Raw genomic sequence first — 12,637 nt, 5'->3', positions numbered from 1 at the left:
TACTAAACACATACAAACAAACAAACAAACACACACACATTTGCTTAAAAGTACCAGATTTGGTTTTAAAATTTAAATTGTAGAATTTATTTAATGAACCCTAGATATAACTTATGTTTGAAAAGAGTCAACTCGTGTCTTTTTTAAAGAAAGCATTTACAGTATCTTCTCTGTCCTTTTATTGTTAGTTCACACCAGAACTAGTCTGATCAGCACAGAAGGCAAAGGGTTGAGGGGAGGTTGCACATTCCCCAGTGCTAGTTTTCTTGGAGTACTGAAAATACTTTAAATGCCAATGGGAAAACTGCCATTTAGAGAAGCAGATAGAATAGAATAATTTGGAAATATTATTTTTTATATACGGTAATTCTCTGTCTCAACTTTGCATTCAGATAGTGATCCAATCAAAGGAGTGCAACTTTTATGCATGTGTAAACATGAGTCAATGCAGTGTAGTGGTTTGGGGACTGGGCTATGACTTTAAATTCCCTCTGAGCCATGTAATCCCAGTGGGCGACTGTGGATACAATGGACCTGGTAGACAAAAAAAAACCCCAAAAACAAAAATAGTATGGTACTGTACAGGAGATGTCTGGATAGCCTACCAGTTGCCAGCTTCCATTTTGTGACCAAAATAAATACAACCAATTTTACATCTAAGAATAATAAGTACAATATCAGAGTCACTATGAACTAGGTAAAGCCTATGTAAACAAAACATTTTCAGGATTCGAAACTAATCAGTCTGTTTTATACAATTCAATAGTGAATGTGTTTCACAGGGTATATGCAGAGAAGACTCATTTTTAACAGGTTATGTTACGACACTTTGCTGGTCACAGATTAACCAATAAGATCTCCTCTGACAATCTGAGAAATACATTGGAAATATATATAAAGGAATGCAATCTGTCAGTTATCTTGCATTCTTAATGTCTTTTTATGTCATCAAGAGGACCTTGAACATAGTTCTGTAGTTAGTAAGCAGCCAGTGCAATCCTTTTAACACAGGTGTGGTAAGAGTATAGATATGTGCCATACCAAGCAATAAACCTGCTATCTTATTCATTAGCCAGTGTCCCAAAACCAAATTAAAGGATGGTCTCACATACAGCACACTACAGTAATATAATTCTGAGGATACTAGCATACAGACCAAAACTGCTACACACACACACAATTCAAAATTGGTAATGGATGTTCACATGACAAGCCACTAAGGCCACCTAAGCACAGAGTGAGATCAATCTGAAAGTATCACCAAACTATATAACTGGTAATTAAAGAAGAATATAATCCCATTAATAACAGTTATATACTAGCATCTGGGACCTCCATGACAGCTATTCTTCTTTTTAGAAACATTTTAAGAGCAAATGAGATACCTCTTTCCCCAGCATATACATTGGGGAAAAGAGAGAATTTTCACCTCGGGGATAATGGTAGGTCCTGCATTTGAAGACTATTCTAAATCAAGGGAAAAGCTCAACACAATTTTCCTCTTCGTTTTTTATAGGTATACAGGCATACGAAAGGGTAAAATCCTACCCAACTTCAACACATATACCCCATATGCTTTCTTTGACTCAAAGACTATTCTATCATATCTCATGACATCATGGCACACAAAACAAAAATCTAAACAATCAAGCAGATGGCAAGGCAGTATTCACTATGATTAATGAGCAAAAGAATGCTTAGCATGTTAGCCTTTATGTCAACAGGTCTTCCCTACATGTCCTAGATCCAGAGCTTAGGAAGGTTACTTGTTTGGACTACATCTCCCAGAATTCCCCAACCAACCATAACATGCTGGCTGCAGGATTCTTGGGAGTTACAGTCTAACAAAACATTTCTATGCTTTGTCTTTATCTTCTAGGATCTCAGCCGAATCCACTCTACGATGTCTTTTGTTATGGGTATGTGATTTTTGCTGTCCAGTCTGTATATTTGTACTATAATTCATCTATCTACAAAATTAACATGTAAACACAGCTCTTGTAGTTATATTGGGAGGCATGAATAGCCTAATCCTCATGAGATTTCTGTCCATTCATCATTTCTTATCCAAACAGCTGGCAGTGTGTTCAGTGAAACAAAAGACAGAAGAATGCTGCATAGGCTTTAGAAAACAATAGGTTATCTGCTCTAAATTCTATAAAGAAATGAGTATCAGTAACAGTTTTGTCTGGTAAGTTTTCAATAGCTAGGTCGTTACAGACTTTTAATCACTGTACCTGCACCGCAACACAATCCTTACAATATAGACATGCAAGAACATTACTTTTCAACTTTAAGCTTTTCAGTTTACAAGGAGGTAGGCAGCTCTTTACCTTTAGTTCACAAAGAATAACACTTTCCTTTCATTTCTATGAGGTTTATTCGTCTTTTAGTCTATTCTTCTCCTTCCTTGATTCGAAAATATTGTTCCATACTAAGGCAATTAATTCATTTTCTTCTTCCCTTCTATTCTCCATCCTAAATCAGATATGCAACAATGAAACTCTTTTACCATGAACTACTATCTTTCTCCAAGAGTTTTTCTGCTCTATTAATTTCCGCTGTTTCTTTTTCATCTTTTTTGTGTGCATGTGGACTGACCCACATTATAATAGGTCAGCATACCACAACCAGTCATCCCCCCTCTTTTTTTGGAAGGACAGGCAACAAGAGGAATGGAGGCGCTAGTCCCATTTTGCCACTTTTTCTTAGAAAATAGGATCAACCACTGCTGCTGCAGTGTTTCTGTTTCACAGAATCAGTGTCACAATCAGTCCACCCACTCCACCAGCCCAATATCCATGATCTAACTGCTGTTCCTCACTCAGCAAACCAGATAAAAAAGGACAGATGATTACAAAACAAGATTCCTTAAAAGCTAGAAGATAAAGGAGAAAGCTAGATTTAAAAGGGAGATGACTGAAATAAGAAACAGGTAAGGCTTCATTCTCACATACAAAACAACATAGAAAGTGAAGAAATGAAGCTTTTCTTGAAGCAAGGATTCCATTAATTCTCAACTGCATAGGTCAGAGTTAGGCAAACCACAGCCTTCCATATGTTTTCTGTTACTACTCCTAGGATGTGTAACTACCATGGCTAATGATCAAGGATTTGAGTTGTAGTCCTATATATATATATATATATATAGAGAGAGAGAGAGAGAGAGAGAGAGAGAGAGAGCACCAAACTCCCTAACACAGGAAGAGGGATTGGCTTGTTATGTTATAGATGCTGTAACCAATAGATGGTTTATTTAGTGATGGAGATTCATCTGTGTACAATTGAAGAGAAAAGCTCTATTTCTTCCTAGTTCTCAGGGGAGGGGCAACAGGATAGTAAATCTGTCCTATTCGATGCTCTTTTGAAGACCATCTCATTCCATGCCTACAGACTGAGCCAGAAAACATCAAGCAGTTCTTGGAGAGCAAAAAGGACTTGCTTTGATTTTGTGGTCTCTTGCTTTCAAACAGAGGAGTGCAACAAGATGTTGTAACCTCTTTCCACTGAAGTGTAGTAATTCTCATGCTTCTTTTCACATATTTTCAGGGCCAGCAGTGCTGTTAAGGAAAACCTTTGGGGCAAAACCCCTGAACCTCTTTTAGCAAAAGGAGTAGAAGCCCAATTTTAGTAGGGACTGAATACCACAGTTAGGTAAATGTAATAACATCACTGCTATTGCCTTGCATGTAAGAGAACTGCTTACAGATGGAATTCTCATAAAATGGCAGTACAGTGTTCCCTCATTTATCGCTGGGGTTAGGTTCCAGGACCACCCGCAATAAGTGAAAATCCGCAAAGTATGGACACTATATTTATTTTAATACGTATACATCATTTTAGTAGTTATACACTATTTTAAGTCTTTATCAACCAATAGTGTGTTGATAAATGGCCTCCTTCCCTTCCTGTTGCCGCTTGGGCTCATTTTCTCTCCCTTTGGCTTCTCCTTCCTCCCTTCCTTAGGCTGTAAATTGTAATTTTTTATGATTTATAATAGTCTTTTAGAGTTTACTGAAAAACTATGAAACAATGAAAAGTGAACCGCAAAGTAGTGAGGGAACACTGTATTACTATTGCCATTAACACATATGCACACCTAAACACATGCTCTATTACAATGGTAAAAAAAAAGCATAAGATAATACAGTAGGTCAACAATGGTCAGTTGAAGATAAATCATACTGATTGTAACACATTGCAGGTCTGAGTAGTAACCAATGGCCTAGATTGCTTCCTAAAAGCATATACACTTTGGTTGAAGTGAATGGGTGACCATATTGTTAGTCCCAGTTTAGACCAATGAGCACATTCTATAAATAAGGCAGATGTACAATCCTGGAGAAGCCATGGAAACAACTCCCTTGCAAGAAAAAGAACATATGGGGCCTCTGTAGGACAAAGACACGGGTGTAACTTAGGATGTACAATTTAACAGTGTAACAGTCAGATATATTTCTCCATCTCATGCACTGTACCTTTTGTTAAGACTACTGCTTAAAGTGTTTTCTACGTAATAAAAGCAGAAGTTAAAGGGGTGAACACAATCAAAAATTACTATATACAGTAGAGTCTCACTTATTCAATATAAATGGGCCGGCAGAATGTTGGATAAGCGAATATGTTGGATAATAAGGAGGGATTAAGGAAAAGTCTATTACACATCAAATTAGGTTCTGATTTTACAAATTAAGCACCAAAATATCATGTTCTAACAACAAATTTGACAGAAAAAGTAGTTCAATATGCAGTAATGCTATGTAGTAGTTACTGTATTTACGAATTTAGCACCAAAATATCACGATGTATTGAAAACATTGACTACAAAAATGCGTTGGATAATCCAGAACGTTGGATAAGCGAGTGTTGGATAAGTGAGACTCTACTGTAGTTCTAAAGAGCATACTATGCAGCAGGCGAATTGAGTTGGTTAATTCTTCCCTTCTCCTCTTGCTTCCTGTAAATTATATCCCTCCGGGGTTATTAAAATGATCACCACACCACACAACATGCTCAAATGTTAAGGTGCTTACTCCCTAGACAAAGGCTAATCTGCTACCTTCTTAGTGTTTCAGTGTTCACACTGAAAAACAAAGCTAGCCCCAATGCACATTTTACAGGTTCATGCCAAATAAAAGGGAATTGAAGATGACATTCCCAACTGGGCTACAACACAACAGGTATTTGCACTATAGCAAATAAGCAAATGCTCCTGACAAACACCTCCGGAATACAAATTATGCTGCCTCTAAATGGGTTATTGTTCTCTCCTAGCAAGTAATTAATAGTGCAAATGAATTTGTAAACTATTGTTCTCAGGATTCTTCATATTTCAAAAGTTGTTTTTTTCCTGAAAGCTTTGTTTATTTCACTTTACTGTGAGTAGTTACTGATCCATTTTTTAAAAGACACCCAAGGGGCTCTAGATGGATTAATTATCTTGGTAGGAAACTGATCAATCTACAAATCAAGTACTGCTGAGAAAGACGATGAAGCCTTAACAGAACATTGACAGAACAAGAACAAAATAGAGGGATGTGACACCATTTTAGGGTGAGTAAGGAAGAGGCTCAAGTCAAGCCCAAGTCTTTAAGATCTGTGCTCTGTATGACCATTCATCATTATCCTTCAAGCCTTTTTTGTTACCATTCTTTTCCTGCATCTCAGTAGGCAGCAATTCTAAGGCATTTCTGTGACTGATGATTAAAATTTGTTCCATCAAGTTATGTAACAGGCAATATCCTACTAAAGGATAAATAGAAAATCTTCCATTTACTTTTTTCAGGTGGTACCTGCATTGTTTTATTTCATACAGAAATTAAGAGAGCCAAAGATGCTCAAGCATGCCAAATATCAAATATATCTTGTAAATATTCAACACACTTCACTTCCAGTCAGTCTACTGGCATACTATATATATCACAGTCTTCCATATATATTCTTTTGTGTTAGAAAACTCCAGTGATGTTGTAATTTTGATGCTGTAGAAGTTCAAAACACCCCACTGCACCTTCCTTACGAAGGAGCTGGAAACACTTTAAATATAAAATAATTACTTCTGCATCTTGGTAAACCAGTGTACACAACGCACACAGCCAATTTCCACTACTTTTGCAGTTTGGGCAAAATGTATGTATTGTGTCAACTTCATTAAACAGGAAGATTTTTGCACAAATGCAAAGCTGAGAACCAATCATTTCCTGAACATCATTCCTATGTATATTAGAGGTGAGAACATGGTTCAAATGTGCTAGAACAATTCCTAACCCTCAAGTCTTCTTAAAGAGAGACTGGAGAGTGTCTCTTAATCAATATTTTGAATAAAACAATTCATTGACAAGGACCAGGGTACTTTGGGTTAATATCATACTAATTATATATGCTGTGTTGTAGATAAAATACTATTTCGCAGACAGGATTCACCACAACAGTATGTTTCTCAAACGTTTTTCCCTTCTACATACTGGCACATTCAACATTAAAGCACAGCAAGGCCTACATTATGCTGCTCAAGACAGCAGGCACAATAATGAAACAAATCACAAGTCTGTGTTATATGTTTCTTGTATAACGGCAGCAAGCTATAGTGTTCACAAGTTATAACAAGTCTGTGTTATATGTTTATTGTATTACAGCAGCAAGCTATTGCCACGTTCATGAAGTCTGAGAATTGGAATGGATCCCAAAAAGCCATCTAATCCAAGCCCCAGCAGGAATAAATCCCCAGCTAAAGCATCCCAAGAGTTGTCTATCCAACCTCACTTTACAAAGCTTTAATGAAGATGTGGTCACTGTTTTCTGTAGCACTCTATTACGGTTATTTTTAATCATGTCAGAAGCGACTTGAGAACATACTGCAAGTTGCTTCTAGTGTGAGAGAATTGGCCGTCTACAGAGACTTTGCCCAGGGGATGTCCGTATGTGTTACCATCCTGATGGGAGGCTTCTCTCATGTCCCTGAAAGCTAGAGCTGACAGACGGGAGCTCACACTGTCTTGCGGATTCGAACGGCAACCTTCAGGTCAGCAACCCAACCTTCAGGTCAGCAGTCCAGCCAGCACAAGGTTTTATTTAACCCCATTGCGCCACCGCAGCTCCAGACTCTATTCCAGTAATTAATATCTTTTATACACAGAAAGTTATCCCTAATGCTTAATCCTAAACCCCATTGCTGTAATTTTATTCCATTGTCCTATCCTCTGGAATAACAGAAAACAAGCTCACTCCATCTTCCGCATGAGAGACCTTGAGATATTTAAAGATGGTGATACTAACACTTGTCAGTCTCCAGGCTAAATGTGCCCAGCTACCTCAAATGTTCCTTCATAGAGATTGGTTTCCAGACCTTTCCCCATTTGGGTCACACTCTCCAGACAAGTTACAACTTTTTAATATCTGTTCACAACACATGTAACAAGGAATATCACAATACACGACAAATGTCATGCTGAGCATCTGGCATGGGCATCGTAAGTGGGTGGTTTTCTAAAGCTTTTTGCTATTTTGAATACATTCCAGCTTGGCAATATCTGTCCAAACCACATGAAGTAAGGAATATCAAAATTCGAAGCAAATGTCACACCTTAAGCATATGGTTGTGGCATCATCAGCGGGTGGCACATGTGGTTCAAAGCATGCCACTTTTCCCCTGGTTGCATGCACTTACCCTTCACCCACAAAGCTCCTTCCTACATCTCCAGCACATTCACAGTTAGGCTATTTCAGCATCCTTTTTTGTCCCTACAACACCATGGGGTGAATCCATGGCTGCCAAGCATAGGCAAACTTTGGCCCTTCAGGTGTTTTGGAGTTCAACGCTCTCAAAACCTAACAGCCTACCAGCTTGGAACAATTTCTCCCCGTAGAGAGGTTCAATGTGTTTTCAAAGGCTTTCATGAACGGAATTACTGAGTTACTGTGAGTTTTCCGGGCTGTATGGCCATGTTCCAGAAGCATTCTCTCCTGATGTTTTGCCCACATCTATGGCAAGCCCTCTCTGAGGTTGTGAGGTCTGTTGGAAACTAGGCAAGTGAGGTTTATATATCTGTGGAAAGTCCAGGGTGGAAGAAAGAACTCTTGTGTATTTGAGGTCAGTGTGACTGTTGGAATTGGCCATCTTGATTAGCATTGAAAAGGCTTGCAGCTTCAAAGCCTGGCTGTTTCCTGCATGGGGGAATCCTTTGTTGGGAGGTGTTAACTGGCCCTGATTGCTTCCTGTCTGGAATTCCTGTTTTCTGAATGTCGTTCTTTATTCACTGTCCTAATTTTAGAGTTTTTAAAATATTGGTAGCTAGATTTTGTTCATTTGCATGGTTTCCTCCTTTCGGTTGAAATTGTCCACATGTTTGTGGATTTCAATGGCTTCTCTGTGTAGTCTGACATGGGGGTTGTTGGAGTGGCCCAGCAATTTCAACAAAAGGGAGGAAACCATGAAAATTAACAAAATCTGGCTATAAGGATTTTAAAAATTCTAAAATCAGGACAGTAAATAAAGAACAGTCAGAAGATGGGGGAATTCCAGACAAGAAACAATCAGGGCCAGCTAAAGCAACAAGGGATTCCCCCAGGAGGAAACAGCCATGCTTTGAAGCTGCAAGGCTTTTCAATGCTAATCAAGATGATTAATTGCAACATTCACACTTCAACAGATAAAGAGTTCTTTCTCCCACCCTGGACATTCCACAGATATATAAACCGCACTTGCATAGTTTTCCAACAGACCTCACAACCTCTGAAGATGCCCGCTATAGATGTGGGCGAAACATCAGGAGAGAATGCTTCTGGAGGCTGGCCATACAGCCCAAAAACTCACAGCAACCCAGTCTCAGGCTTAAACAACTGAGGGCCTGAGGTTGTTTAGGAATGGTGGGTGTTGAAGTCCAAAACACCTAGAAGGCCAAAGCTTGGCCATGCCTGATACACTGTAGAATGAGTGCTGTTTGACACCCTTTTTGAACTGCCATGCCTCATTGCTATGGAATGGTATTGTATTGTATTATGGCTATAATAGTATATATAATATAATATAATAATAATTAATATATTGAATATACATCTATTTATAATAATATTATAATGTAATACAATATAATACTAATAATACAATATAATATCAATTATATTATATATTACATGTGTAATATATATAATGCTAATATTGTGCTATGGTAATAATATAAATATATTGTATGTACATATTATTTGTAAGCCGCTCTGAATACCCTTCGGGGTGACAAGGGCGGGATATAAATGTAGTAAATGAATGGATAAATAAATAAATAGTGGGAGTTGTAGTTTTACAAGGTCTTCTGCCAAACTAACAACTCCCAAGATTCTATTGCCTTGAGCCATGGCAGTTCGAAGTAGTGCCTTAACTGCACCCATTCTGCAGCCCAAGTGGTGCCACTCACATCCCCTCAGGATAGCTTCCCCCTCCCTCACAAGTAAGCCACGCGCCCCTCACCGCCACGCGGCACTGCTGGTACCAAAGGGACGCCTTTCTTCTCCTCAGGCAAAGGGCAGCTCCGTCCTTTAGGGAAGGCGGCGAAGGAGGCCACCCTCAGGAGCCCTGAACAGCCGCGCCGAGACCTCCATTTCCATCTCCTTACAGACTCCCCGGCTCTGGGCTTCTCTTCTCGCCTCGGCCCTGAGGGGGAGAACGGAGCAGAGGCAAAACAGAGGCGCGCTCCTGCGCAGGCGCGGAGCTGGCTCGTGCCCGCCTTCGCAACACCCCGCCCACTCGCCTGGGAAGGGAGTGGGCGGGGCCACTAGCGGGTGACATAACGGCTACAACGAGACAAGCCCCGCCTCCTCCTTCTCCTCCTCCTCCTCCAACTTCATCTCCCAGAAGCCTCCGCCATTTTGGTTAACAGTCAGGAATTGTGGGAGATGAAGTCCTGTCTCTTTTCTTCTCCACACGTTCACACTAGTCCACATTTCCACCATTACTCCGCGCCTTGCCTGTCAGCTCTGAGGCTTCTTCTCAACCCTGAATTGTTGGGAGTGATGAGTGGAACAGCAGGCAGATTGGGCAGAACGAAAACAAGGGCACTACTGCGCAGGCGCAGAGCTGGCTCCTTCTCCCTCACTCCTTGCTCGCCTGAGAGAAGTGGGAGGAGCCACGAGGGGTGACGTAACCAGCGGTTTCTTCAACAACAACACACGCCGCCGACGCGCCAAGGCTCTTTCGGATTTCAACTCCCAGAGGCCCTTGCCATTGTGGCCAACTGTTAGGAATTCTGGGAGATGAAGTCCAAAATGCCTGCACTGCCTACAGTTGCGAATCACTTGTGTATTTGGAAATGCTTGGGACCAGAAGTATTTGCTTGTATTGAACCATCAAAAAGCATAGCCAGCTTCATTGAGTACTGCAGGCATCGGCAAACTTGGATCCTTCAGGTGTTTTGGACTTCAACTCCCACAATTCTTAACAGCTTCAGGTCCTTTCCTTTTCCCCTTTAGCCGCTTAAGCGACTAAGGGGGAAAAGGAAGGGGCATGAGGCTGGGATCCTGTGAGTTTTTCGGGCTGGTATGGCCGTGTTCCAGAAGCATCCTCTCCTGACGTTTCGCCCACATCTATGGCAGGCATCCTCCTCAGAGGTTGTGAGGTGTTGGAAACTAGGCAAGTGGGGTTAATATATCTGTGGAATGTCCAGGGTGGGAAAAAGAACTCTTGTCTGTTTGAGCCAGTGTGAATATTGCAATTGAGCATCTTGATTAGCATTGAATGGCCTTTCAGCTTCAAAGACTGGCTGCTTCCTGCCTGGGGAAATCCTTTGTCCAGAAGTAATTAGCTGGCCCTGACTGATTCTTGTCTGGAATTCCACCTGGTTTGAAATATTTTTAAAGCAGGTGCATTCTGATTTTGAGAAAAATCAGTGAAGCCGAAAGGTTGTATTAAATTGCTCTACTGAATGAAATAAATGCCGTCACCAATCAGGCACAGAGAGCAATTGTACAAGTTATGGAAATCATGGTTTTCTGGCTAGAAACACATGTATAACTGTGGGAGAGGGGATCATCTGATGGCAGTTTGGGGAGCTCCCTACTCCTAGGCCCCTTCTATACTGCCATATAAAATCCAGATTATCTGCTTTGAACTAGATTATATGGCAGTGTAGACTCAAATAATCCAGTTCAAAGCAGATAATCTAGAGTATCTGCTTTGATAATATGGATTATATGGCAGTGTAGAAGAGGCCTAAAACTGCCAACACACCAAAACAATCTTTTAAAAACACCTATATTAGAAGAGGTAACAGGTGAGTCAAAATGCATGCAGTACAGTCTTCAAGGATGTAGTTATGGAGGGGGTGGCCAAATGAGAGCAATGACCTCCCCTCCAAAGAAACATTTTTGTTGACAGGAGAGATGACATCTAAATCAGGAATGAATGTAATCAGGTGCTGGGGGTCTGTGAACAATATTTATTTATTTATTTTGTGTCAAAAGCATTGCATAATAAATAAGTTTAAAAGTGATAAAATAAAGTGATAAAGCAATATAACTACATGGGATTGCCCCCAGTATTAATTCTACCCTCTCCAAGAAATTTTACTCCAGATTTCTCATATTGCAATAATTTAAGACTTTAGTTGGCCATTTAGAAATGCTGGTTAGATACTCTAAGGCCACTTCCATACAACTGTATAAAATCCACATTGAACTGGATTATTAGGCAGTGTGGACTCAGATAACCCAGTTCAAAGCAGATATTGTGGATTATCTGCCTTGATATTCTGGGTTATATGGCTGTGTAGAAGGGCCCTAAGAAAAAAATCTTAGGTGGGGACAGTTTTCAGTATCTCACCATTTGCAGTGTTCGAAATTTGGAGGCTGAAACACATTTTAATTGAGGCAGCTGAAATTCATATTCAGGGGTGCAATGCCCTCATTCTCCCCCAAGGTATACTCCAGGTATGGAGCACGCACATCCCTGATTTGGATCAACGTGATCCCTCCTGCTAATTAAAAAAACCCTTCCTCATGATCTCTGTTACACTGGGATTCACAGAAGGAAACAACTGTACTCTTCTAAATATCTAAATAGGCCTGCAAACAGGCAGAAGGATCTCTTGGTTTAGGTCTTTAAAGTTATTGGATGCCTGGCAGGGGGTGGTCAGAGCTTGATCTAAACATACTTTTCATATTGTGTAATATACCATCTCTGGGTTGCAGTTAAACATCTAAAAAACCAAGATTATGGCAACCAGAGCCATGGCCAACCTCAATAAAATAGTGAAGAGCAGAGACATCACACTGGCAATGAAGGTCCGCATAGTTAAAGCAATGGTATTCCCCATAGTAACCTATAGATACAAGAGCTGGACCACAAAGAAGGCTGAACGAAGGAAGATAGATGCTTTTGAACTCTGGTGTTGGAGGAAAACCCTGAGAGTGCCTTGGACCGCAAGAAGATCCAACCAGTCCATCCTCCAGGAAATAATGCTCACTGGAGGGAAGGATATTAGAGGCACAGATGAAGTATTTTGGCCACATAATGAGAAGACAGGAAAGCTTGGAGAAGAGAATGATGCTAGGGAAAATGGAAGGAAAAAGGAAGAGGAGCCGACCAAGGGTAAGATGGATGGATAGTATCTTTGAAGTGACTGGCTTGACCTTGAAGGAACTGGGGGCG

At 40.3% G+C, this 12,637-nt stretch overlaps 1 protein-coding gene and 1 non-coding gene across 4 annotated transcripts in view; both read right to left on the bottom strand.

Moving 5' to 3' along the window:
• Positions 1–9,729, bottom strand: part of tmem184b (transmembrane protein 184B) — a 57,439-nt gene extending 47,710 nt beyond the window's left edge. For 2 of the 3 annotated variants that reach the window (XM_003227158.4, XM_008120309.3), the window contains exon 1: positions 9,464–9,729. The gene's annotated coding sequence lies outside the window, so the exon portion shown is untranslated. The remainder of the gene's footprint in view (positions 1–9,463) is intronic. The other variant, XM_008120308.3, reaches the window with a different exon arrangement.
• On the bottom strand, positions 1,763–1,852 carry mir5408c (microRNA mir-5408c). The gene has a single exon (NR_130053.1). It is a non-coding gene; the product is annotated as a microRNA mir-5408c (primary transcript).
• Positions 9,730–12,637: the final 2,908 nt, after the last annotated feature.

Source organism: Anolis carolinensis, chromosome 5 (genome assembly GCF_035594765.1).
Source record: "Anolis carolinensis isolate JA03-04 chromosome 5, rAnoCar3.1.pri, whole genome shotgun sequence".
Lineage (NCBI taxonomy): Eukaryota > Metazoa > Chordata > Lepidosauria > Squamata > Dactyloidae > Anolis > Anolis carolinensis.
This window is presented reverse-complemented; position numbering and strand designations above follow the sequence as displayed.